We start from the raw sequence: 23,309 nt of genomic DNA, 5'->3' as shown, positions 1-23,309 counted from the left end.
CAATTCGTAACACCTGTTTTGAGAGGTGCAATATAAATAAAGCTTTACTTACTTACTTACTTACTTACTTACTTATTACGAGAACCCCCAGAGCAGCCTAGGCCTATAGCAGCATAACTAAGGGTTCAGGATCACCTGATCCAGCTCTAACTATAAGCTTGATCATAAAGGAAAGCTTTAAGCCTAATCTTAAAAATAGAGAGGGTGTCTGTCTCCTGAATCCAAACTGGGAGCTGGTTCCACAGAAGAGGGGCCTGAAAGCTGAAGGCTCTGCCTCCCATTCCACTCTTAAGTATCCTAGGAACCACAAGTAAGCCAGCAGTCTGAGAGCGAAGTGCTCTATTTGGGTGATATGGTACTATGAGGTCTTTGAGATAAGATGGGGCCTGATTATTCAAGACCTTGTATGTGAGGAGAAGGATTTTAAACTCTATTCTAGATTTAACAGTGAGCCAATGAAGCCAATATGGGAGAAATCTGCTCTCTCTTTCTAGTCCCTGTCAGTACTCTAGCTGCAGCATTTTGGATCAGCTGAAGGCTTTTCAGGGAGCAAGTCCAAAACTACTCTGTTCTGCATCACCATTGAACGCAAGGCGCTCAACTCCTGTGAAGTTCCTTTGCCTAAAGTTCTTGTGGTGTTTATCAGATGGAGTAGGGCGTACCTGTTTATCTCGACATGATCCCAAACCAGTCCGACTCCGACCCATGGAAATAGGCTCTGTCCTATCTTTTCCCCGGTTTCCCATATTCTGCATTCCTTGGGAACATCCTCGACCCGTCCAGTCACTTCACGGCGGTGCCTGCTGTTTGTGCTTGTTCTTTGCATAAAGAACACGTGGACTGATAATGATGCTATACTGCACAGTCCATTCCAGTCTGGTGGTAAGGAGACATATGCTTTGTGTCCACATACAAAATACCAGTCCGTCAGTACCCGGGTTCCTTTAGGCCCAGGGTGCAGATCCCGTTCAACGTGGTCATTGCCCGTGAATGAGCCATCCCTATTTAGTGGGGGATTCAGTTGTTTTCTTCATGGGTTTGAGACAAAGGTGGCCTAGGGCTCACCCCCCCTTTGTACCCCAACTTCTGTCCCCTACTCAGCGTTGGTTGACTCAATCCTTTTGCAATGGCTGAGGTGTATCCACATGGATCTCTCTGCTATTTTGACCGCAGTTGGTGTGGTCAGTAGTACTTTGTAGGGTCTGTCCCAACGGGGTAATGTCCAGCACTTCTTCTTGATCACTGTGACCAGGACCCAGTCTCCCACTTCCACCGGATGTTCCTGTTGAGAAGCAGAAGAGCCTTCCGGCAGTTTATTTATATCAACCACCTTTTTGCTTTGGAACAATTTTTATCCCATATGTGGGTACAATAGTTTTGCACAAAGCTTTTGCTACTGTGAGTGCGTCCGCTTTCACTGCTGGAATTATTTCGACCCACTTAGTCAGAGGATCTATTAATACTAAGCAATACTTATAGGTCTTACTTACCATCCCCCCCTGTTGATACATGTGTTAAACCATGTGTCAATATGGCTGCTGTTTTGAATAGTGACCTAGGAAGTACAGGTTTTCCATTTATGTGGTACGGCTGTTTTAGTTTAAATGCCCCATCTTTTATCTATTGTACTATTTCACTTTTAGGAGCTTGCTGCTGCATATCATGCAGCACTTCAGGTCACAAGGGTTCTACGATTGTTGTGTAAGCGTATGAGGTGCCATATTTACCACTTGTGGCTAGTCTTGCCACTTTGTCAGCATAGTTGTTTCTCAATACTATCAAGTCTGTGCCTGTTTTGTGTGCCGCACATTTACAAATGGCCAGGGCTGATGGTAGTTTTATCGCTGTTAATAGGTTTTTTAACAGTTCAGCATGTTTCACTGGCTTTCCTGTAGAGGTCAGCATTCCCCTTCTCGCCCACTGCGCTGCAAACAAATGTACGGCAGTACATTTGTTTGCAGCGCAGTGGGCGAGAAAAGGCATACTGGCTGTCAGTGTAAATCGTGACTGCTTTACCTGCATAATGCTTGCATGCTTCGGTTAATGCAATTAACTTGGCTGCTTGAGCAGAGAGGTGTGTTTCTCAGCTTTGATTATGTTAGTATTGGTGACTATAGCGTAGCCCGTTTCTGTTTTGCTTCTATCATTTTTCCAGCTTGAGCCATCCACAAACACAACGTGGCCTTTCGCCAGTGGTTCATCTTGCAAGTCTAATCTGGGCTTACTGTTTTGTTCCGCCAGCACTTTGCAGTCATGAGGGTCGCCGTCATGTGGCGTTGGTAGCAGAGTGGCTGCGTTTAGAGTGGTGCAGCGCTCTATAGTTATGTGTGGTTGCGATAACAGGACAGCTATGCAGCTCAAGTGTCTGGCTGGGGATAAGAATGTCATTTTGCTCTGTAAGTGAGTGTGTATGCCATACATACACACTCACTCACCCACCCATACTCACGGAGACGGTGACAAATACACAAAGACACACATTCATCCATAGCTACCCACCCTCTGAAGACGGGGCAAGCGGAAACCACCCCAGGGCCAACAGCGACCCCAGGACGCCACCAGCCCGGTCCCCAAGGAACCACCCGACCCCTACCCTGGGCGAGGTGTAAGAAATCGGGGTGTAAGATGACCCATCCACCCCTCCTCCTCCCCAACTTGTAGGTCTATGTGTTAATGTTTGTGAGTGAATGAGGTGTATAGGGTGCAGTTAAAATTGAGGGGACAGTTATGCCACAAGCACCAACTGTTGGTCGTCAGTGCTTGCCCACACTGCCCCCCCAAAACCCTCAATGTCTAAAGTGCAAATAAAATTTGGGGACAGACAGTGATGAGGATCCGAGTGGGGCCACCTCAGCGGCCCCACCTCATCAACCTCTGAGTAACATGCCTGCCCCAAAGGTCCTATGTGTATCAGGTTGTAAGTGTGTATGTGTTGTGAGTTATAATGACTAAAGTGCAATTAAAACGGAGAGGCAAGTGGTGGTGCAGCTCTCCACGTGGCCTCTCCATCCTACATCTGTGAGTGATGTGTACTCTGTGTGTGTGTGTGTGTGTGTTTGTGTATGGGGAGGGGGAGGGGGAGGGGGGGGGGCATATGACCAGGAAGAATCCTGGAAGAAGAGAGCCAGCTGTCCACTGGCTCAATAGGCACCCCGACCTCCCACACCCCAGCACAGGGCAGGGGGAGGTGAGCCCGGGGCCGTGGTCCCGGAGCACTGCAGCACCCGAGGTTGGCGCCCTCGCCCCCACTGCAGAGGGCGGCCCGCTCCCCCTAGATGCCCATTCACTCAACAATAGACACAAACAAGCGACAGGACATACTGGCCTGGGCATGGAAATACAGTGCCCAGTCCCCCCCAACCACCCCACAGTGGCCCCATCCCCCACCCCACCCCCCTGCAATGCAGGCACCCCAGGGCCCCAAAAGCGTAGAAGAAGAAGAAGAAGAAAGAGCTTTATTTGTCACATACATTTACATGCAGTGAAATTCATTCTCTGCATTTAACCCATCACACACATGGAGTATGTAGTACACACAGCACAGCATGGAGCAGGGGGCAGCCAAAGGGCGCCCGGGGAGCAACCTGGGGGGGTGGGCTTGCTCAGGGACCCACAGTGATGCCAGCCCGAGGATTTGAACCAGGGTCCTCTCAGTGACGAACCCTCTTCTTCTCCCCTAGGCCACCACTCCAAGTAGTCCGGACATCCCGACGCCAGGCCAACCCACCCCACCCGGTGGCGCGGCCGGGCCAGCAGAGGCCCCCCCCGCGCCAGGGGGGACCCACCGGGAGCCGGCGCGGCCCCAGTGTCGGGGCCCCAGACCCCAGCCCCCAAGCCATACAGGGAAGACCAGCCAACCGACCGAGGGCCGGCACCACCCCCCCAAGCACCCCGCCCACACCCCAGGACCGAAGGCAGCATCATCCAAGCCCCCACCACCATCAACCAGGACAGGCACACAGACATCACCAGAAGGTCGCCCCAGGACTCCAGTCTCAGGAGGCTACCAGCTACATAGGCATCCGGAGTCCTCACCCAACCGCCTACAAAGCACATCAGGAGCAGAGCCCGCAGCCCACCACCCCCACTAAGTAATGGAGCTGATCAGTGGGAACCAAAGAGAGTCAAATTCCTCCAATTTGTTTTTAGAAGAAGCAGACATTCTCTCTAAACTAACATAATCTACTAATAAATTTCTGTACTGGGTAATACATAGTTCATGAGGATCATCTTCTTAGCGATGCACAAGGCAGTAAGAACTATGTGTGATATATTTAACTCCATAATTAATTCACTGACATCACCTAAGATGCATAGTCTGGGGAAAGTTGGGATACGACAGCTAAACCATGTGGATAGATCTTCACAAATCCTCTGCCAAAATCTCTGAACTGGTACACAAGACCACAGAGCGTGTAGATGATTATCCTCTGAATTGCTTGTACAGTGGGTGCATATGTTTGAGTGTGTAAGGCCCATTTGGAACATCCTTTGTCCAGTGTAGTATGTTCTATGGAGAATCTTATATTGTACAAGTTGTATTTGGGGTCTTTTAGTCATTTTGAAGATATTTAAACATATTTCTGTCCATAAATTTTGATCCAGGTTGACAGAAAGATCACGCTCCCATTTTGCAATTGGGAGGGAAACTGAATCATCAGTTTTTATTAATAGTTTATATAATTTTGATAACAATTTTGGGGTACAGAGGTTAAGAAATTCTGTTACCCAAGTAGGCATTTCTAGATTCAATTGATTAAGGTTAAATCTTCCCTGTAGGACGGACTTAAGTTGTTGATATTCCAGAAATCTACCGTTGCCAATTCTATATTTTGATATAAGTTCTTGGAACGTGATAAGATTTCCATCTTGGATAATATGTTCTAAGTTATTTATACCCTTATCACGCCATAACGGAAAATTCAGCATTTTCTTTTTCTGACAAATATCTGGATTGTTCCAAATGGGTGTTAGTTTACAGGGGATAAGTGAAGACTTAGTTATTTTTAAAAATTCCCACCAGGCTGTCAGAGAGGTATTTATACTAAGGACTTTATAGCAGTTATGATGTTTAATACTGGAACTAATGAAAGGTAGATCTGAGATTTTTATTTTTCCACAAAACGCCTGTTCTAGATCCAGCCATGGGTTGTCTAATGAATTGGGTTTGATCCACTTTGAAATATACTGCAATCTACTGCTTAAGAAATAGTAATAAAAGTTTGGTAATTCTAGACCTCCACTGTGTTTTGGCTTTTGTAAAGTTTTTAAGCTTATTCTTGACGGTTTGTTTTTCCATAAAAATTTTGAGATGTTTGAATCTAGTGACTTAAACCAAGGAAGAGTAGGTTTATTAGGGATCAATGAAAATAGATAATTAATTTTTGGTAAAACCATCATTTTAATGGCAGCAACTCTCCCCATGAGTGATATTGGTAAACTGTTCCAACGTGTGAAATCATCCTCTATTGTTTTTAATAAGGGGATATGATTTAATCGTACCAAGTCTGAGAGCCTGGCGGAAAAATTTATGCCTAAATATCTAATATTTCCTGACTTTAGTGGGGTCCTAGATGTTCTCTGGAAATTACAATTCAGAGGCAAAACTGTTGATTTACTCCAATTGATAGAGTAATCAGATATAGATGAGAACTTATCTATCAGTGTGATAGTCTTCAAAAGAGAGCCTTGTGAATTCCCAAGGAAAAGTAATACATCATCAGCATAAAGGTTAAGTTTATGGTCCATATTTTCAGTTTGAATCCCTTTAATATTTACATTTTGACGGATTGCTGCTGCTAGCAGCTCAATGAAAATCACAAAAAGAGAGGGAGAGAGTGGGCAGCCCTGCCTGGTGCCCCTCTGCAGACTGAAACTTTGTGAAATGAGATCATTTGTCCTAACACGTGCATTCGGAGAGCTGTGTAGTGTTCTGATCCAGTTTATAAAGGATGAACCGAATCCAAATTTTTGTAGAACTGCTAGTAAGAATTTCCAATTTACCCGATCAAATGCCTTTTCTGCATCTAAAGACACGATTGTCGTCTCTAATTTGTTAATAGAACAATAGTCTATTATATTTATCAGTCGACGTGTATTATTGGCTGAGTGCCGACCCTTGATAAAGCCTGTTTGATCTGGATGTACAATACATGGGGTAATACTTTCTAATCTTTTGGCAAGGGCTTTGCAAATTATTTTAAGATCTACATTAATGAGAGAGATTGGCCTGTAGCTGGATGGGAGTGTGGGGTCTTTGCCTGGTTTAAGAAGCAGGCTAATGTTAGCAAAGTTTAAGGTTGGAGATAAGATGTGATCATTCTGAATCTGAGTTACCATTCTGAAAAAAATGGGAGCTAGCTCAGACCAAAATTCTTTATAAAACTCGGCTGGAAAACCATCTGGGCCTGGGGCTTTATTATTTGGGAGATGCTGTAGGGCTTCACTAAGTTCAGACAATGAAAGAGGCAAATCCAGAGCTGCAGCCTGGCTGTCATTTAGTTTTGGTAGATTTATATTATTAAGAAATTCTTCAATTTCAGTATCAGATGGGTTAATCTGTGGTGAATATAAGGCTTCATAGAAGTCTTTGAAAGAGTTATTTATTTGTTGTGGGTCATGAGTAATAATACCAGTCGAGTCTTTAACAGAAAAAATAGCTGTTTTTTCTTTATTCAGTTTTAATTGGTTGGCCAGGAATTTTCCAGATTTATTTCCATGCTCAAAGTTTTCCAAACGCAGCCTCTGCAACATAAATTGTGTCCTTTTATCAATTATTTCATTTAGCTCCAGTTTCAGTTTCCTCGGGCTGATAATTGTATGTTCTTGTGGTGAAGCGGCATAGGCAGTTTCTAAAGATTTAATTTTTTGTTCTAATTCTAACACAAGTGCTTTTTCTTTATTTTTCCTATGCGAGCAGTAAGATATTATTTTGCCCCGCATTACTGCCTTTCCTGCTTCCCAAAAGAACACATGGTGATATTCCTGGAATATCATTATATTCTAAGTATGCTGACCATTCCTTTTTGAAATAATTAATAAAATCTTCTTCTTTAAGTAATGATGTATTAAATCTCCAGTTCCTGATTGGTGGTGTGACTCTTTTCTGTGTCAGAGACATAGACACCGGTGCATGATCGCTAATAGTGATAGGGTGAATCTGAGTGTCTGTGATATCCATCATCATGGAGCTGCTAACTAAAAAGTAATCTAAGCGGGAATGAGATTTGTGTACTGGTGAGAAAAAACTATAATCTCTCAGAGTGGGGTGATGTGAACGCCAAGCATCGCAAAGACCAAAATCCTTCATGTACTGTTTAAGAATGTCTGCAGACTGCCAGTTCCTCTAACTCACTGCTGTACTGAGCCTGTCAATATCTGCATTAAGTACCAGGTTGAAGTCTCCTCCTATTACAAGTGTGGTGTCAGAGTGATCTGAGAGTGAAGTGAACAAAGCATGAAAGAAGGAGGGGTCATCAACATTTGGCCCATATATACTAGCAATACATAAATCTGTATTCTGTATAGATAAATTAAGTATTATAAATCTACCTTCAGGGTCTATTGTACTGTTGCTAATGTTAAAGTTTATCTTCTTGTTAATCAATATAGCTACACCTCTTTGTTTGGAGTTATAGCAGGCTGAGTACGTGTGAGGGAACTGTGGAGAGGAAAGAGTTAGCACAGATGTTTTGGACACATGTGTCTCCTGTAAAAAAAAAACATCTGCTTTTAAGTCTTTTAACCGATTAAAAATTTTTAGTCTCTTTTCCCTCGAACCAGCTCCGTGCACATTCCATGAGACAAATCTGAGTGTGCTCATATTTAAACTAACTGATGGACTGTTGTGTGCTCACTAAAGATGTGTGTGTGTGTGTACATATGTTCTGTATGTTGGCGTGTGCCCTTTATATTGATGTGTGCGTGTGTATGTGCGCTGTATGTTGGTGTGTGTGCATCTGCGCTGTATGTTAGTGTAGTAAACTGTAGCATTGTAAGTGACGTAAACATATTGCTGAGTGCAGAAAGAAAAAAGACGTGTAAAAAGTGACCTAAGTGACATAAGAATGAAATTAGATGAGGGGAAAACAAAACAGAACAAACAAACAAACAAACGATCACGGTACTATGCTGACTCGTCGGCGTTAATGGTACTACTTAGACAGATTTAGACTATTTAGACTATTTAATGGTACTGTTTAGATAGTTGAAAAAAAACTCAGAAAAGAACGTTAATATGGACACAGATCACCTGATCGATCAGTAGAGCCATGGCGTGGTGTTTTTGTCTCGGTAAAGCTGTCCGTTTACATACAGTTTGTCCACGGCGATGACAGCCTGGGAGCCTCCCTGCATGAACTTCTTCCGGATGGTGAACAGGACCTTGCGTCGCTCCAAGAGCTCCTTTGGAAACTGGTCGTTGACGCTGAAGTCCGTCCCTCTCAGCTCCCGGCCGCGGCTCTTCACCAGCTCTTTTTCTTTGAAGTGTTCGAATTTGGCCACGATCGGTCTGGGTCTGCGTGCTCCGGGTCGCTTCCCTCCCAGGCGGTGGACTCTATGGAAGGCGATGGTCTTCACGGCGTCCTCCGGGAGCTTCAGGTGAGTTTGGATAAATTCCTTCACTGTAGCCTCCGGGTCCTCCTCTGCCTTCTCCGGGATACCTGAAAACACAAGATTTTCTCTCATGCTGCGGGCCTGAAGCTCGATAATCAATTCTTTAATTTTCTTATTTTCTTCTGAGAGCCGGGTCGTTTCCTCGGTGAGGGAATTCACCGACTCTCTGAGGACAGCGTTTTCAGCAGCCAGTGTTTCCACCTGATGCTGGCTGAACTCGACTGACTCCCGCAGGGCCTGAAACTCCTTGTGGAGGATTTCAACCAGGGCCAAGCTGGCGTCAAAGCTGGACAATTTGTTATTAATGGACTCCAGAATGCCCACAATATTGGTGGTGGGTGGCGAAGTTGCCTCTGGGGAATCTTCGGGGCGGCTTCTTTTTGTGGACGGAGTTCCTTTGCTGGTGGAGGGAGTCGGCGTCTTGTCGGTTTTCCCCATGACGACTCGCTCAAAACACCCGTCGATGTACCGCAGCAAACTATCCAGGTCCTCTTCACCGTCCTCCAGATTGTTGAAAATAATTTAAGTTAGGCTAAGAAACTACCTATATTTTTTAGTTTTAAGCCTGTCTAGTTATAAATTGTCGAAAAAAAGGGCTAATCACGCAAATGTTTGCTGATAGAGTCACGCCGCCATTGACGATACTGCCGAGATTCACAAAGTCTCGCGTGACTACAGCATAGTCTCCTTTTTATCATTTTTATTGAGCCGCTTGCAGCAGCAATACGTCAACATGCAAATATTAAAGGGATTCAAACTGAAAATACAGATCATAAAATATGCCTTCATGCTGATGATGTATTACTTTTCCTTGGGAGTTCACAATCCTCTCTTCTGAAGACAATCTCACTAATAGATAAGTTTTCATCTATATCAGATTACTCTATCAATTGGGCTAAATCAACAGTTTTGCCTTTGAATTGTAACTTTCAGAATACCTCCAGGACTCCACTAAAATCAGGTAATATTAGATATTTAGGCATCAATTTTTCCGCCAGGCTCTCAGACTTGGTACGATTAAATCATATCCCCCTGTTAAAAACAATAGAGGATGACTTATCACGTTGGAATAGTTTCCTATATCACTTATGGGGAGAGTTGCCACCATTAAAATGATGGTTTTACCAAAAATTAATTATCTATTCTCACTGATCCCTAATAAACCTTCTGTTGCTTGGTTTAAGTCACTAGACTCAAACATCTCAAAATTCCTATGGAAAAACAAACCATCGCGAATTAGTTTGAAAACTTTACAAAAGCCAAAACACTATGGCGGTCTAGAGCTACCAAAGTTTTATTTCTATTTCTTAGGCAGTAGATTGCAGTACATTTCAAAGTGGATCAAATCAAATTCATTAGACAACCCATGGTTGGATTTAGAGCAGGCACTCTGCGGAAAAGTAAAAATCTCAGATCTACCTTTCATTAGCCCCAGTATTAAGCATCATAACTGCTTTAAAAGTCTTAGTATTAACACCTCTCTGTCAGCCTGGTGGGAATTTTTAAAAATAACTAAGTCTTCACTTATCCCCTGTAAATTAACGCCCATTTGGAACAACCCAGATATTTGTCAGAAAAAGAAAATGCTGAATTTTCCGTTATGGCATGATAAGGGGATAAATAAGTTAGAACATATTATCCAAGATGGAAACCTTATGACATTCCATGAACTTATATTAAAATATGGAATGGGCAACAGTAGATTTCTCGAATATCAACAACTGAAATCTATCCTGCAGGGAAAATTTAATCTCAATCAACTGAATTTAGAAATACCTACATGGGTATCTGAACTTCTAAACCTCTGGACCCCCAAATTGTTATCAAAATTATATAAATTATTATTAAAAACTGATGATTCAGTCTCCCTCCCGATTACAAAATGGGAACGTGATCTTTCTATCAGCCTGGACCAAAACTTCTGGACAGAAATATGCTTAAATATCTTCAAAATGACTAAAAATTCCCAATTACAACTTATACAGTATAAAATTCTCCATAGAACGCACTATACTGGACAAAGGATGTTCCAAATGGGCCTTACACACTCAAACATATGCAACCACTGCACAAGCAATTCAGAGGAGAACTATATTCATGCTCTGTGGTCTTGTATTCCTGTTCAGAAGTTCTGGCAGAGGATATGCAAAGACTTATCTACATGGTTTAGCTGTCGTGTTCCAACTTCCCCCAGACTGTGTATTTTAGGTGACGTTAATGAATTATCGATGGAGTCATATATATCACACATAGTTCTTACTGCCTTGTGCATTGCTAAGAAAACTATCCTCATGAACTGGAAATCAAAAAATAAACTGTGTATTACTCAATACAGAAATCTACTATTAGATCAAGTTAGCTTAGAGAGAATGTCTGCTTCTGCTACAAACCAATTGGATGAATTTGAATCTCTCTGGTTCCCACTGATCAACTCCATTACTTAGCGGGGGTGGTTGGCTGAGGGCTCTGCTCCTGGTGTGCTTTGTGGGCGGTCTGGGGCGGACTCCCGGGGCCCGTGTGTGTCCGATAGCCCCTGGGACTGGAATCTTGCGGCTGCTTTCTTGTGGCGTCCGTGTGCTTGTCCTGGTTGATGGTGGTGGGGGGCTTGGGTGGGTGCTGCCTTACGGTCTTGGGGTGGGGCCGGGGTGCTTGGGGTGATGGCTGCTGGCCTTGGCCGGATGGGCCGGTCTTCTCTGTGGGCTCGGGGCGTGGGGTCTGGGGCCTGGGGCTCTGGGAGCGCGCCGGCTGCCGGTGGGTCCCCCCTGGCGCTGGGGGGGTCTCTGCTGTCCCGGCGCGCCACCGGGTGGGGCGGGTTGGCCCGGCCTGCATCGGGATGTTCGGTCCGCGCTTCTGGGGCTCTGGGGTGCCTGCATCGTGGGGTGGTGGGGGTGGTGGGGGTGGCCGTCGTGGAGTGGCTGGGGTGTACGGGGCACCGTTTTCCCAATTCAGGCCAGTTTGTCTTGTCTCTTGTTTGTGTCCCTCGTTGAGTGAATGAGTATCTGGAGTGGAGCATGCTGCCCTCTGTGGCGTGGGCTGTGGTGCCGATCTCGGGCACTGCGGTGCTCCATGGTGCTGTCACCGGGGCCCCGGGTCCACCTGCGCCTGCCCTGTGCTGGGGTGTGGGGAATCGGGGTGCCTATTGAGCCAGCGGACAGCTGGCTCTCTTACTCCAGGTTTCCTGGTCATAATAATGAGCATATGTGGGTGAGTGTGTGTGCATACGTGTGTGCATGGCTGGACCTGAATCTGGGCCTTCTTGTGCCTTGCCTCCCGGCTGCTTCTCGGTGGGTGCTCCTGCGTCCCCCGCTTCCCCAGGGTGTGGATGCCTTGGGGTTCCTGGGCCGGGCTGGATGTTCTGGCATGGGTGTCGACCTGCTCTCCTGGGGGCTGTGGGCCGGGGCGGCTTGGGCTTCTCCGGCGTGGGGGGGGCTCTGCGGTATGTCAGGTGGTTCTTGGGCACCTAGGCCCTGGGGCCCTGCCGCCGGCCTGCACGGGGGGCTGGCCTCTAGGGGGGCCGGTTTCCTGATGCCTCGAATTCCCTGGGGCCCTTGCCCCTCGACTGGGGGGGCTCCATCTGGGACCTCCCTCTTCCCTCTGCTGGGGTGGGTATGCGGTTGTCGCTGGAATGTGCGGCCGCGGGTTTTCGTGGCTCTTGATGGGCTGCGGATGGCTCGGATTTCCTGGGTCCTTCTCTGCCTGCCTCTGGCTCCTTGTGGGTGGAGCGGCGGCTTTCTGCCCTCGTTGGTAAGTGCATTCCATGACACAGAGACTAACACAATCACAGCATAACAAAATTGTTGTTCTTATACAACCATGCTTCATTTTGTTGTGCCTTTTCCACATAGTTATTTTTCTAGGTATTGCTTGTTCTGTTTTGGTATGTTGTCTTTTTTCTGGTTTTTTTGCAGTTGCAGCATTTGAATTGTTTTGGTTAGTATAGTGGTGCTCTGTCCTCTTTTTTCTGTTTTCTCCCCTTTCGCTGTCCTTTTTTTTTTTTTTTTTTCCCCTCAGCCTGTCAACTGGAATTAAATGTATATGTACACAAATAAATAAAATAAAATAAAACAAACAAACAAACAAACAACAAAAACACAAAACACAATGCATTAACAAGAAAAGCTTATAGAGACTCTATAGAGCTTATCTTGGAAGAATAAATATGTTTGGCACAACAATGTATTCAGATCACAATTCTGCTTGCAAACAGTGCCAGACATGACAGGCTTTATAAAAAAAAAAAAAAAAAAAAAAAAAATTAAAAAAAAATTTTTTTTAAAAGAAGTCAACAGTCTCTCACACAACAAAATCAAAGTCTTTTAGTTGTCCCACATACAAGACTAAGGACCAGGGTGGACAGAGCTTTTTAGACAGTGGCACCAAAGCTCTGGAACTGTTTACCACTCCAGCTCCATTTAGCTGTCTCTGTGGCATCATTTAAAAAATATTTGAAAACTTTTCTGTTTAACCAGGCTTTCTGGTTTCTGACTTTATTTTTATTCTTTTAATATGGTAATGTTATTATGTTTTCAACATAGTGTTTTCTGGGGGTGGGGGTGGGGGGTTGATATTGTGTTTTAATTATTGTACAGTGCCTTTCTGTCTGTGAAAAACGTTATATAAATAAATTTTACTTACTTACAACAATACCTATCACCTGAATCCTGTTGCTTCTGTGTGAGAAGGGGATGCATTGGCTTATGGTATGTTGCAAATTTCATTAGGGCTGCAACTATTGATTATTTTAGCAATTGACTATTCTATTTATATTGATTACCTAAGTAACTGGATAAGAAATACTTTTTTTCAACGGTTCATCTGCATATTTTAACTGCATATTGATTATTCAAGACCTTGTATGTGAGGAGAAGGATTTTAAACTCTATTCTAGATTTAACAGGGAGCCAATGAAGAGAAGCCAAAATGGGAGAAATCTGCTCTCTCTTTCTAGTCTCTGTCAGTACTCTAGCTGCAGCATTTTGGATCAGCTGAAGGCTTTTCAGGGAGCTTTTAGGACAGCCTAATAATAATGAATTACAATAGTCCAGCCTAGAAGTAATAAATGCATGAATGAGCTTTTCAGCATCACTCTGAGAAAGGATGTTTCTAATTTTAGAAATATTGCGCAAATGCAAAAAAGCGGTCCTACATATTTGTTTAATATGTGCATTGAAGGACATATCCTGGTCAAAAATGACTCCAAGATTTCTCACAGTGTTACTGGAGGCCAAAGTAATGCCATCCAGAGTAAGTATCTGGTTAGACACCATGTTTCTAAGATTAGTGGGGCAGAGAACAAGAATTTCAGTTTTATCTGAATTTAGAAGCAGGAAATTAGAGGTCATCCAGTCCTTAATGTCTTTAAGACATTCCTGTAGTTTAATTAATTGATGTGTGTCATCTGGCTTCATTGATAGGTAAAGCTGAGTATCATCTGCATAACAATGAAAATTGATGCAGTGCTTTCTACTAATACTGCCTAAGGGAAGCATGTATAATGTAAATAAAATTGGTCCTAGCACAGAACCCTGTGGAACTCCATAATTAACCTTACTGTCTGAAGAAGACTCCCCATTTACATGAACAAATTGGAGTCTATGAGATAAATATGATTCAAACCACTGCAGTGCAGTACCTTTAATACCTATATCAAGCTCTAATCTCTGTAATAAAATGTTATGGTCAACAGTATCAAAAGCTGCACTGAGGTCCAACAGGACAAGAACAGAGATGAATCCACTGTCAGAGGCTCTAAGAAGATCATTTGTAACCTTCACTAATGCTGTTTCTGTACTGTGATGAATTCTGAAACCTGACTGAAACTCTTCAAATAAACCGTTCCTCTGCAGATGATCAGTTAGCTGTTTTACAACTACTCTTTCAAGAATCTTTGAGAGAAAAAAAGCAGAACTCCAAATCAGGACTGAATGTAGGTGAAGATTTATTTACAGAAAAGTTCCAAAATATACAAAACTGAAGAGGCAGCAAAACAGGAACAGAACCACACCTCCATGAGGGAGGACACGACAAGGAACAGAGGGAAACGCAGACAATAAATACACCGGGAATGACGAGGGAGAACAGGAAACAGCTGGGGAGAACAGGTGGACAAAATCATACTAATGAAACACAGGAAGCAAAACTCCACACAACACACAGGGAACGTAAGACTGTCAAAACAAAACAGGAAACACCAAACAAGGTACACGCTGACTTAACACAGGGGGCTGGCACAGAGGAAAACTAAACATGGACCATGGAACAGGGAAAAATACAGAAAAACAGACACAGGGAAGACAGGAACAAAGGGAACTAGAAAACCACAACTGATAAGGCCAGAACTAAGATGAATAAGGAAGATCAAAACAAAACTAGAAAATAACAAAACCCAGTGAAATCAGAACTAAACACAAAATGCTTGGCATACGGCCCAGCACCATGACACTTTGCCAATTATCTATGAAGCCCACGTCGTTTTTTGGACACCACTCAGACAGCCAGTGATTCAAGTAGAACATTCAGCTAAACATGTCACTCCTGGTCTGATTGGGGAGGGGCCCACACAAAACTACAGAGTCCGACATTGTTTTTGCAAAGTTACACACCGAGTCAATATTAATTTTAGTGACCTCCGATTGGTGTAACCGGGTGTCATTACTGCCGACGTGAATAACGATCTTACCAAATCTACGATTAGCCCTAGCCAGCAGTTTCAAATTTCCATGAATGTCACCTGCTCTGGCCCCTGGAAGACATTTGACTATGGTCGCCGGTGTCTCTAGCTTCACGTTTCTCAAAACAGAGTCGCCAATAACCAGAGTTTGTTCCTCGGCGGGTGTGTCGCAGAGTGGAGACAAACGGTTAGTGGTTGGTGGTGTACCCGGGGCTTCTGCTTAGGACTACGCTTCCTCCTCACCGTCACCCAGCCAGCCTGTTTTCCCTGCTGCTCGGGATCTGCTGGGGGGAGCTAACAGTGGCTAAGCTACCATGGTCCGCACCCGCTACAGGGGCCTGGCTAGAGATAGGATTTTCCAGGGTGCGGAGCGGAGTCTCCAATTCAGAAAGCCTGGCCTCCAGAGCTACAAACAGACTACATTTATTACAAGTACCGTTACTGCTAAAGGAGGCCGAGGAGTAACTAAACATGTGACACCCAGAGCAGGAAAGTGCAGGAGAGACAGGAGATGAAGCCATGCTGGTTGTGAGTCGGCTAAGAGCTAAGCTACTAGCTGAGCTAAGCTAGCGAATTTCTAAAAACAAATAAAGTGAATAATGTGACTACAGGTCATTCAGCAAAGAGTGTGCTCTAGATAAAGTAGGTGAAGATTACAGTAAAATATGTTGTTATCGAGATAGATCGAGCTATACAGATTTAACAGCTAACAGACAGCAAAACATGACTGTGCTCTGAAACAGGAACAGGAAGTGATAAAATACCGCAGTGAGAGCCAACACCGAGTGACAGGGCCAATGACTATCAAAATAGTCATTAGTTTCAGCCCTAATAAAGACCTGGTCCAGCGTTCCACGACCAGGACAAAAACCGCATTGTTCCTCTTGAATCCGAAGTTCGACTAACAGGAGGGCTCTCCTTTCCAGCACTCTGGCATAGACCTTACCAGGGAGGCGGAGGAGTGTGATCCCCCGAAAGTTGGAGCACACCCTCTGGTCTCCCTTCACCACCCCAGTCTGCCAATCCAGTGGTACTGCCCCAGATCTCCACACGATGTTGCAGAGGCATGTCAACCAAGACATCCCTACAACATCCAGATCCTTCAGGGAAAATCTTGTCCACCCCAGGGGCCCTGCCAAAAAGGAGTTGTTTAACCATGTCAGTGACCTCAGCCCCAGTGATGGGCAAATCATCCCCCTTGTCCCCAGACTCTGCTTCCACCTCAGAAGGCGTGTCTGTGGGATTCAGGAGGTCTTTGAAGTATTTGTGACTTTCATGATTTTAATGCAGTTCCTTAAGATCTTGGGCATTGTACAGCACTTTGGTCAGCCCTGTTGTTGTTTGTAAGTGCTTTATAAATAAAGTGGTGTAGTATTGTATGGTATTCTCATGAGACAAATGACAAAACCTTTGACCTTAAACTTGTTCCTTAAAGCAGCTATTAGACAAAATGTAAGATAATCAAAAAAGTACCCAGAGACATGCTGAACAAGAATATTGGGGTGTTTGTAAAGAAACAAGCTGATTTATATTTTTAATATATTTTCAATTACCTTATTATACAGAAGTAGACAGGATGATGTGGTAATTTTGGAAGGTTATAATTTCAAAATGCAGCCAAATAGATGCACAGATTATTTTCAACCACAGATGGCGTGACTCCAGTTAAAGGATGACCCTGAAGAAGGTGTCATTGGACGTCTAGAGAAACGTCTACTCTTCATTACTCAACCTTGAACATCTCTAGGGCACCCCTAAAAGAAGTATTTGGCTTAATCAAGGTTAAATCAATTTTGCCATTTGAATGTTATTGCTGATAAATATCAATACACATTAATGAATTAATATTTTTGAAAATCTGGGTTGGGTTTGATAATATTCCAGCTGTATGAAATGAACCTAGCAGCAAATTGGTACAAAACTTGCAACTATATTTATACTTTTTCTGCATTACCAATTAAATGCTTAAAATTCCTGTGGCTACACAAGGCATGCAGTTTGAGCCACTGTTGTGTACTGATCTATTATTGACTTCCTCTATATTGACTGAAGGTTTATATTTGATATTTTCTTGTCCCCTCTGAAGTATTACAGTAGAATGGGTAGGTATTAAAATGTTTTTTTTTTAATTACAGGTGCCCTGATCAAAATAGAATAGATAGATATTGTTCAGTATGACTAATATAATATTGCACAGAGATGTGGGTATTGCAGTCACAGTGGGTGAGTGTGTGAGTTCAGGGTGGTGATTGCTCTGGTGAAAAAACTATTCTTGAGTCTGTTTGTTCTGGCTTTGATGCACCTGTAGTGCCTGCCAGAGGGCAGCAGGTCAAACAGTTCAAAGCCAGGGTGTGAGCTGTCCTTGATGATGTTCCTGGCTCTGCTGATGCAGCGGGAGGTGTAGATGTCCATCAGGGAGGGGAGAGGGCAGCCAATGATTCTTTGTGCTGTGCTGAAAACTCACCCTGTCTGCCAAAGTGCAGCTGCCATACCATAGTGTGATGCAGCACATCAGCAGGCTCTCAATGGATGAGAGGTAGAAGGTCAGCAGCAGGTTCGAGTCCAAGTTTTTCTTCCTGAGGACCCCCAGGACGTGAAGTCGCTGCTGAACCTTCTTGATAACAGCTGTGATGTTATCTGACCAAGAGAGATCAGCAGAGATGAGGACACCAAGAAACCTGAAGATGTGGACCCTCTCCACATGCTCGCCATTGATGTAGAGGGGGGCTGGGTCAGTCCTGTGTTTCCTGAAGTCAATGATGATATTTTTGGTTTTCATGGTGTTCAGTGCAGGTTGTTCTCTGAACACCAGGCTGTAAACTTCAGGGCCTCTTCTCTGTAGGCTGCCTCATCTCCCCTTGAGATGAGTCCGACCACAGTGGTGTCGTCAGCAAATTTGACGATGAGGTTGTTATTGTGGGCTGGACTGCAGTCATGAGTATAGAGGCAGTACAGGCGGGGGCTCAGCACACAGCCCTGTGGGAAGCCAGTGCTCAGTGTGCCGGAGGAGAGATGGGGGCCAAGTCTCACAGTCTGGGGCCTGTGAGACGGGGGAGGCCCAGGGTATGCTGTTTGGTTTGAGAATGTCCGGGATGATTGTGTTGAATGCTGAGCTGTAATCCACAAAGAGCATGCGAGCGTCGCTCTGCTGCTGCTCCAAGTGGCTCAGCACAGATTGGAGAGCTACAGTGATGGCGTCCTCTGTGGATCTTTTTGAACAATATGCAAACTGATGGGTGCCGAAAGTGGGGGGTCTTTGATATGCTGGAGAACCAGTCTCTCAAAGCACTTCATGATTACCGGTGTGAGGGCCACAGGGCAGTAAGCATTTAGGCTGGTGATGGATAACCTTGCCAGGGTTTCTGATAAGAGAAACCCTGGATGTTTTTGCTAACAGTCACATTTCCAATACAGAACTTAATGTAGTCTAGTACCATCCCTGTGAAAGTTTCCAGGTCCTCGTGTTCAAATAAGTCCCAGTCTGTGTATGAGAAGCAGTCCTGTAGGTCGGAGAGTGCGTTTTCAGGCCAGATTGTAATGGCAATTACAGTAGGCCTGGCTTTCCGTCTGAGAGGGGTGTATGCTGGGGTGAGCAACAGGGAAAGATGGTCGGACTTGCTCGAGGTGGGGGAGGGGTTTGGCTCTGTAAGTGTGCTTAATGTTGGAATAAACCTGATCAAGAGTGTTCTCCCCGCTTATAGGACACTTGACGTTGGTGGAATTTCGGGAGTACAGTCTTCAAGTTGGCCTTGTTAAAGTCTCCCGCGATAATATGAACACCATTGGGGTGGGCCCACTGCTGTTTGTTAATGGTGTTAAGCAGGAGAGAGCGCGCCATGCTAACATTAGCATTGGGTGCTAGATACATGGCTGTGATGATCATTACTGTTAGCTCTTTAAGCAGAAAAAAAGGCAGACATCTTACAGACATGTACTCGAGGTCTGGGGAACAATGTTTGTCTGTGCTGTGATTGTTCCATTGTCACACAAGTCCTCATGCACATAAATACAGAGACCCGCTCCCCTGCTCTTACCTGAGTCCTTCGTCCAATCCCAGCGTAGCAGAGTGCAGCCTTCTAGCTGCACACTAGCATATAAAAAGTACCAAAAAAAAGCACCAAAAAGATGATCCCTGAGCCACTGCATCTGTGCGTGCGCCATCTTGGAAATTTCTTGGAAAAAATGGAGAACATGTGAACAGAACATTTAAAAGTAATGTCAATTTTTTAAAAAAAGGACTTGATCAAACAAATGTGCACAGTTCATCAAAATGTGGTACAGTGCCATCCTGTATGACTTAGTCTCCAAGAAATGCATGAACCAGCATGATATTTTCCCCGTAGACTGCAAAGGCTAATTATTGTTACATTTCACTTAAATTCAGAGATTAGTCTTTTGCTTGTAATTGTTACAGAGAGAGGAACATATTAAATTAATAATTGTCCACTTAATAATTGTAAACTGATCCAACAGTGGCTGAAATTTTCTGACTTTTAAATCATTCATTCATTCATTCATTCATTCATTCAAACACTGAAATGCAGAAACTTGCAGTTCGGTGTCAGATGCAATGGCCTGTGTTTGGTCAAACATGTGAAGAGTCTGAAAGTAGTTACCTTCAGGGGGTGTCATGAACTGTTTGCTCGAAAGTCTCTGGAGCTTGAAAAAGGCGACTGGACTTCTTTTTTTTGTTTCTTGAAGACGTTTCACCTCTCATCCGAAAGGCTTCTTCAGTTCTCAACCAAATGGTGGAGAGACCCAGGTATTTAAACCCCTGTGGGCGTAGTCCCCTGGAGGTGGTTATGACCCTCTATTGATCATGTGCGTGAACACATGTGCCCAGGTGTGAAGGGGGCGTGGGTCATATTTAATCAGTGGTTTCAGTTGAAACCAATTTAGGACTCCGCTCCATTGTTTCCTGTGGCCTATTGAGGTCACTGGAACAAAGGTGTGAATGGGGGTTGAGACGTCTGGGAAGGGACCTCAGGACAGCACTGTAAGCGGGGGAAAGTTGGTGACGTAATCCACCTCCTCTGTTCAATGATGGTTGTTCACAGTGGACATAGATGGCTTCTTTCACTCCTCTTTCAAACCATCTGTTTTCCCTGTCCAAAATGTGAACATTGGCATCCTCAAAAGAGTGCCCTTTTTCCTTCAGATGCAGATGTACTGCTGAATCTTGTCCTGTCGAGGTGGCTCTATGTTGTGCCATTCGTTTGTGAAGAGGCTGTTTGGTTTCACCAATGTAGAGGTCCGAGCACTCTTCGCCGCACTGAACAGCATACACTACATCGCTGATCTTGTGTTTGGCGGGTTTGTCCTTGGGATGAACCAGTTTTTGTCTTAGGGTGTGACTTGGTTTGAAGTATACTGAGATGTCATGCTTGGAGAAAATTCTTCTGAGTTTCTCTGACAAGCCTGACACATATGGGATGACAATGTCGTTCCTCTTGTCCTTCCTATTCTCTGTAGTTTGTGTTTGGCCTTCATTCCTGTGCATCTTAGCTGATTTGATGAAGGCCCAGTTGGGGTAACCGCATGTTTTGAGGGCTTTCTTAATGTGTGTGTGTTCCTTATGCTTCCCTTCTGCCTTAGAGGGAACACTTTCCGCACGGTGTTGTAGGGTCCTGATCATCCCAAGTTTGTTTTCCAGAGGGTGGTGGGAGTCAAAGAGGAGATACTGGTCTGTGTGTGTGGGCTCCAGGGGACTACGCCCACAGGGGTTTAAATACCTGGGTCTCTCCACCATTTGGTTGAGAACTGAAGAAGCCTTTCGGATGAGAGGTGAAACGTCTTCAAGAAACAAAAAGAAGTCCAGTCGCCTTTTTCAAGCTCCAGAGACTACTATGACCTGGATGACTGAGAATCTACACAGACATATGTTTGCTCGAAAGCATCTAACATCCCCCACCTCTGTTGAAAAATTTACTGAGAACTGACTGTTAATTAATAGTGCCTTGTGAGACAATCTGTACATCTTGTCTAATTTAGATTTACCCAGCTAATTGAAAGATTTCCTTTTGTTGTTGTGTAGTTATGGGCTTCAGCGATTCTGTGAATGGGGTGGTCAAACCTCGTATTTTGTTGATGGGCCTGAGAAGAAGTGGGAAGTCCTCCATCCAGAAAGTGGTTTTCCATAAAATGTCTCCCAGTGAGACTCTGTTCCTGGAGAGCACTAATAAGATCTGCAGGGAGGACGTCTCCAGCAGCTCCTTTGTCAGCTTCCAGATTTGGGACTTCCCTGGCCAGATTGACTTCTTTGACCCTACCTTTGACTACGAAATGATCTTCAGAGGCACTGGAGCATTAATCTTTGTCATAGATTCACAGGTCAGTTCACAATTAAATACACTAAAACAGTATATACTGTTGTTATTCTACCATAATATCAAAATGTGGTCAAAAAGTTCTAGAAACGGTCCAATAAAAATCCAAAACTTTAACCAAATCAAGTTTGGCTAATGTACTGTTCAAGATCTTGTGCATCTTTGCACAATTTTCAGCACATATGCTATCTGTAGATCATAGCATAAAAGTCCCATTATTGCCTCCTATAACTTGTGCCCTCTGCAAGGTGTGCTGGATCTCATCCAGTTTATCAAAACAGTAATCCTTCTAGATGATTTTTATTTTTGGGAAGAGCATGAAGTTGCATATCTGGCAAGTAGGGCTATTCCATATTACAGTCCACGATAATGCAGGTATAAATATTTACATAATAAAAGGAAAGTGTCATTTTGGGGTTATCAGAGATATATTAATGCCATTCTTGTATGTTCCCTAGTGGGTCATTTGGCTGCACTTAAACATTAAATAACTTACATTATTTCTGTTTTATATATTATCTGAGTCTGAACAGTTTTATTTTGAAAAATGGGCAGATTCTCTCCATTACACCCGTCTATGACTCCCTCTTGTCGCTTGTCTCAATCACATGATACATCATTGCTAAAATAAAACCCACAAGCTTCACTGGTTCCCCTGCCTGTCTAATGAAATATGTTGTTGACCTATATAATGCTAATTTAAATATCTGAGTGCTCAACAAGAGTAGAAAAGCACTATATAAGAACTAGTCCATTTACCATTTACAATTTGCAACACCGGGGATAGCAATGAGATGGGCCTAGCCAAGCCAAGCTGACACTCTCCGGCGCTCGACACTGTGGCTCTACAGCCACTCTTCATGTGAAATCAAAGCTTGTATTGGTGTGTGCTGGCTGAAACTTAGTGAGACTGAACCCAGCCAACCCATAAGCTAGAAAAATGAGTTGGAGAGAAACAAGCTCATGGCTTGCACTGATTCGGTGTTATGGTGAGATGTATTTTTCATCTATTTTATACAACAATAATGTTAATTCCAATAAAATCATCACCTAAATCAGTCAGATTTTCGACTACCTCAGGTGAAAAATCTGGTCCCATTGTAGTACATTTCCAATTAAATGTGATCGCATAAGTCGGATGACTTTAGCACTAAAGCCCTCCTCAGTTCCCTTCCGTGCATCGGCTCATTCAAGCACAACTACACACACTAACAACGCATGGAGATCACTTTAGCATTTTTATTAGTTCATTTCACTGGAGACAATCATGGCAAGCGCAGGAGGAAAGTGTAAGCTACAAACTCACACTTATGAGCAAAAATGTAAGATTATAAAATTTGCAGAAGCAAATCCAGTGTCATGTGGGAGCGGTGTGGCAGGCAGGGTGGACCCAAATGCAGAACTCCAAGGCAAACTGAACTCAAATGGTATCTTTATTGATGTTAACTAGAAACACAGAGGAACAGCACTGTAACACAACTAAAACTGACAGGAAACCAGGAACTGAACCATACCTCTATGAGGGAGGACGCGACAGAGCAGAGAGGGAAACGCAGACAATAAATACACAGGACATGATGAGGGATAAACATGACACAACTAGGGAGAACAGGTGCACAGAATCACATAATGAAAACACAGGAAGCAAAACGCAATACAATGCACAGGGAACGCCGGACTGTCAAACTAAATAATATATA

General features: G+C 44.0%; 1 pseudogene; it reads left to right on the top strand.

The window, feature by feature from the left end:
• The window catches only part of LOC115777152 (ras-related GTP-binding protein D-like), a 113,321-nt pseudogene that overhangs the window by 17,415 nt on the left and 72,597 nt on the right, over positions 1-23,309 (top strand).

Source organism: Archocentrus centrarchus, unplaced genomic scaffold, assembly GCF_007364275.1.
Source record: "Archocentrus centrarchus isolate MPI-CPG fArcCen1 unplaced genomic scaffold, fArcCen1 scaffold_44_ctg1, whole genome shotgun sequence".
NCBI lineage: Eukaryota > Metazoa > Chordata > Actinopteri > Cichliformes > Cichlidae > Archocentrus > Archocentrus centrarchus.
This window is presented reverse-complemented; position numbering and strand designations above follow the sequence as displayed.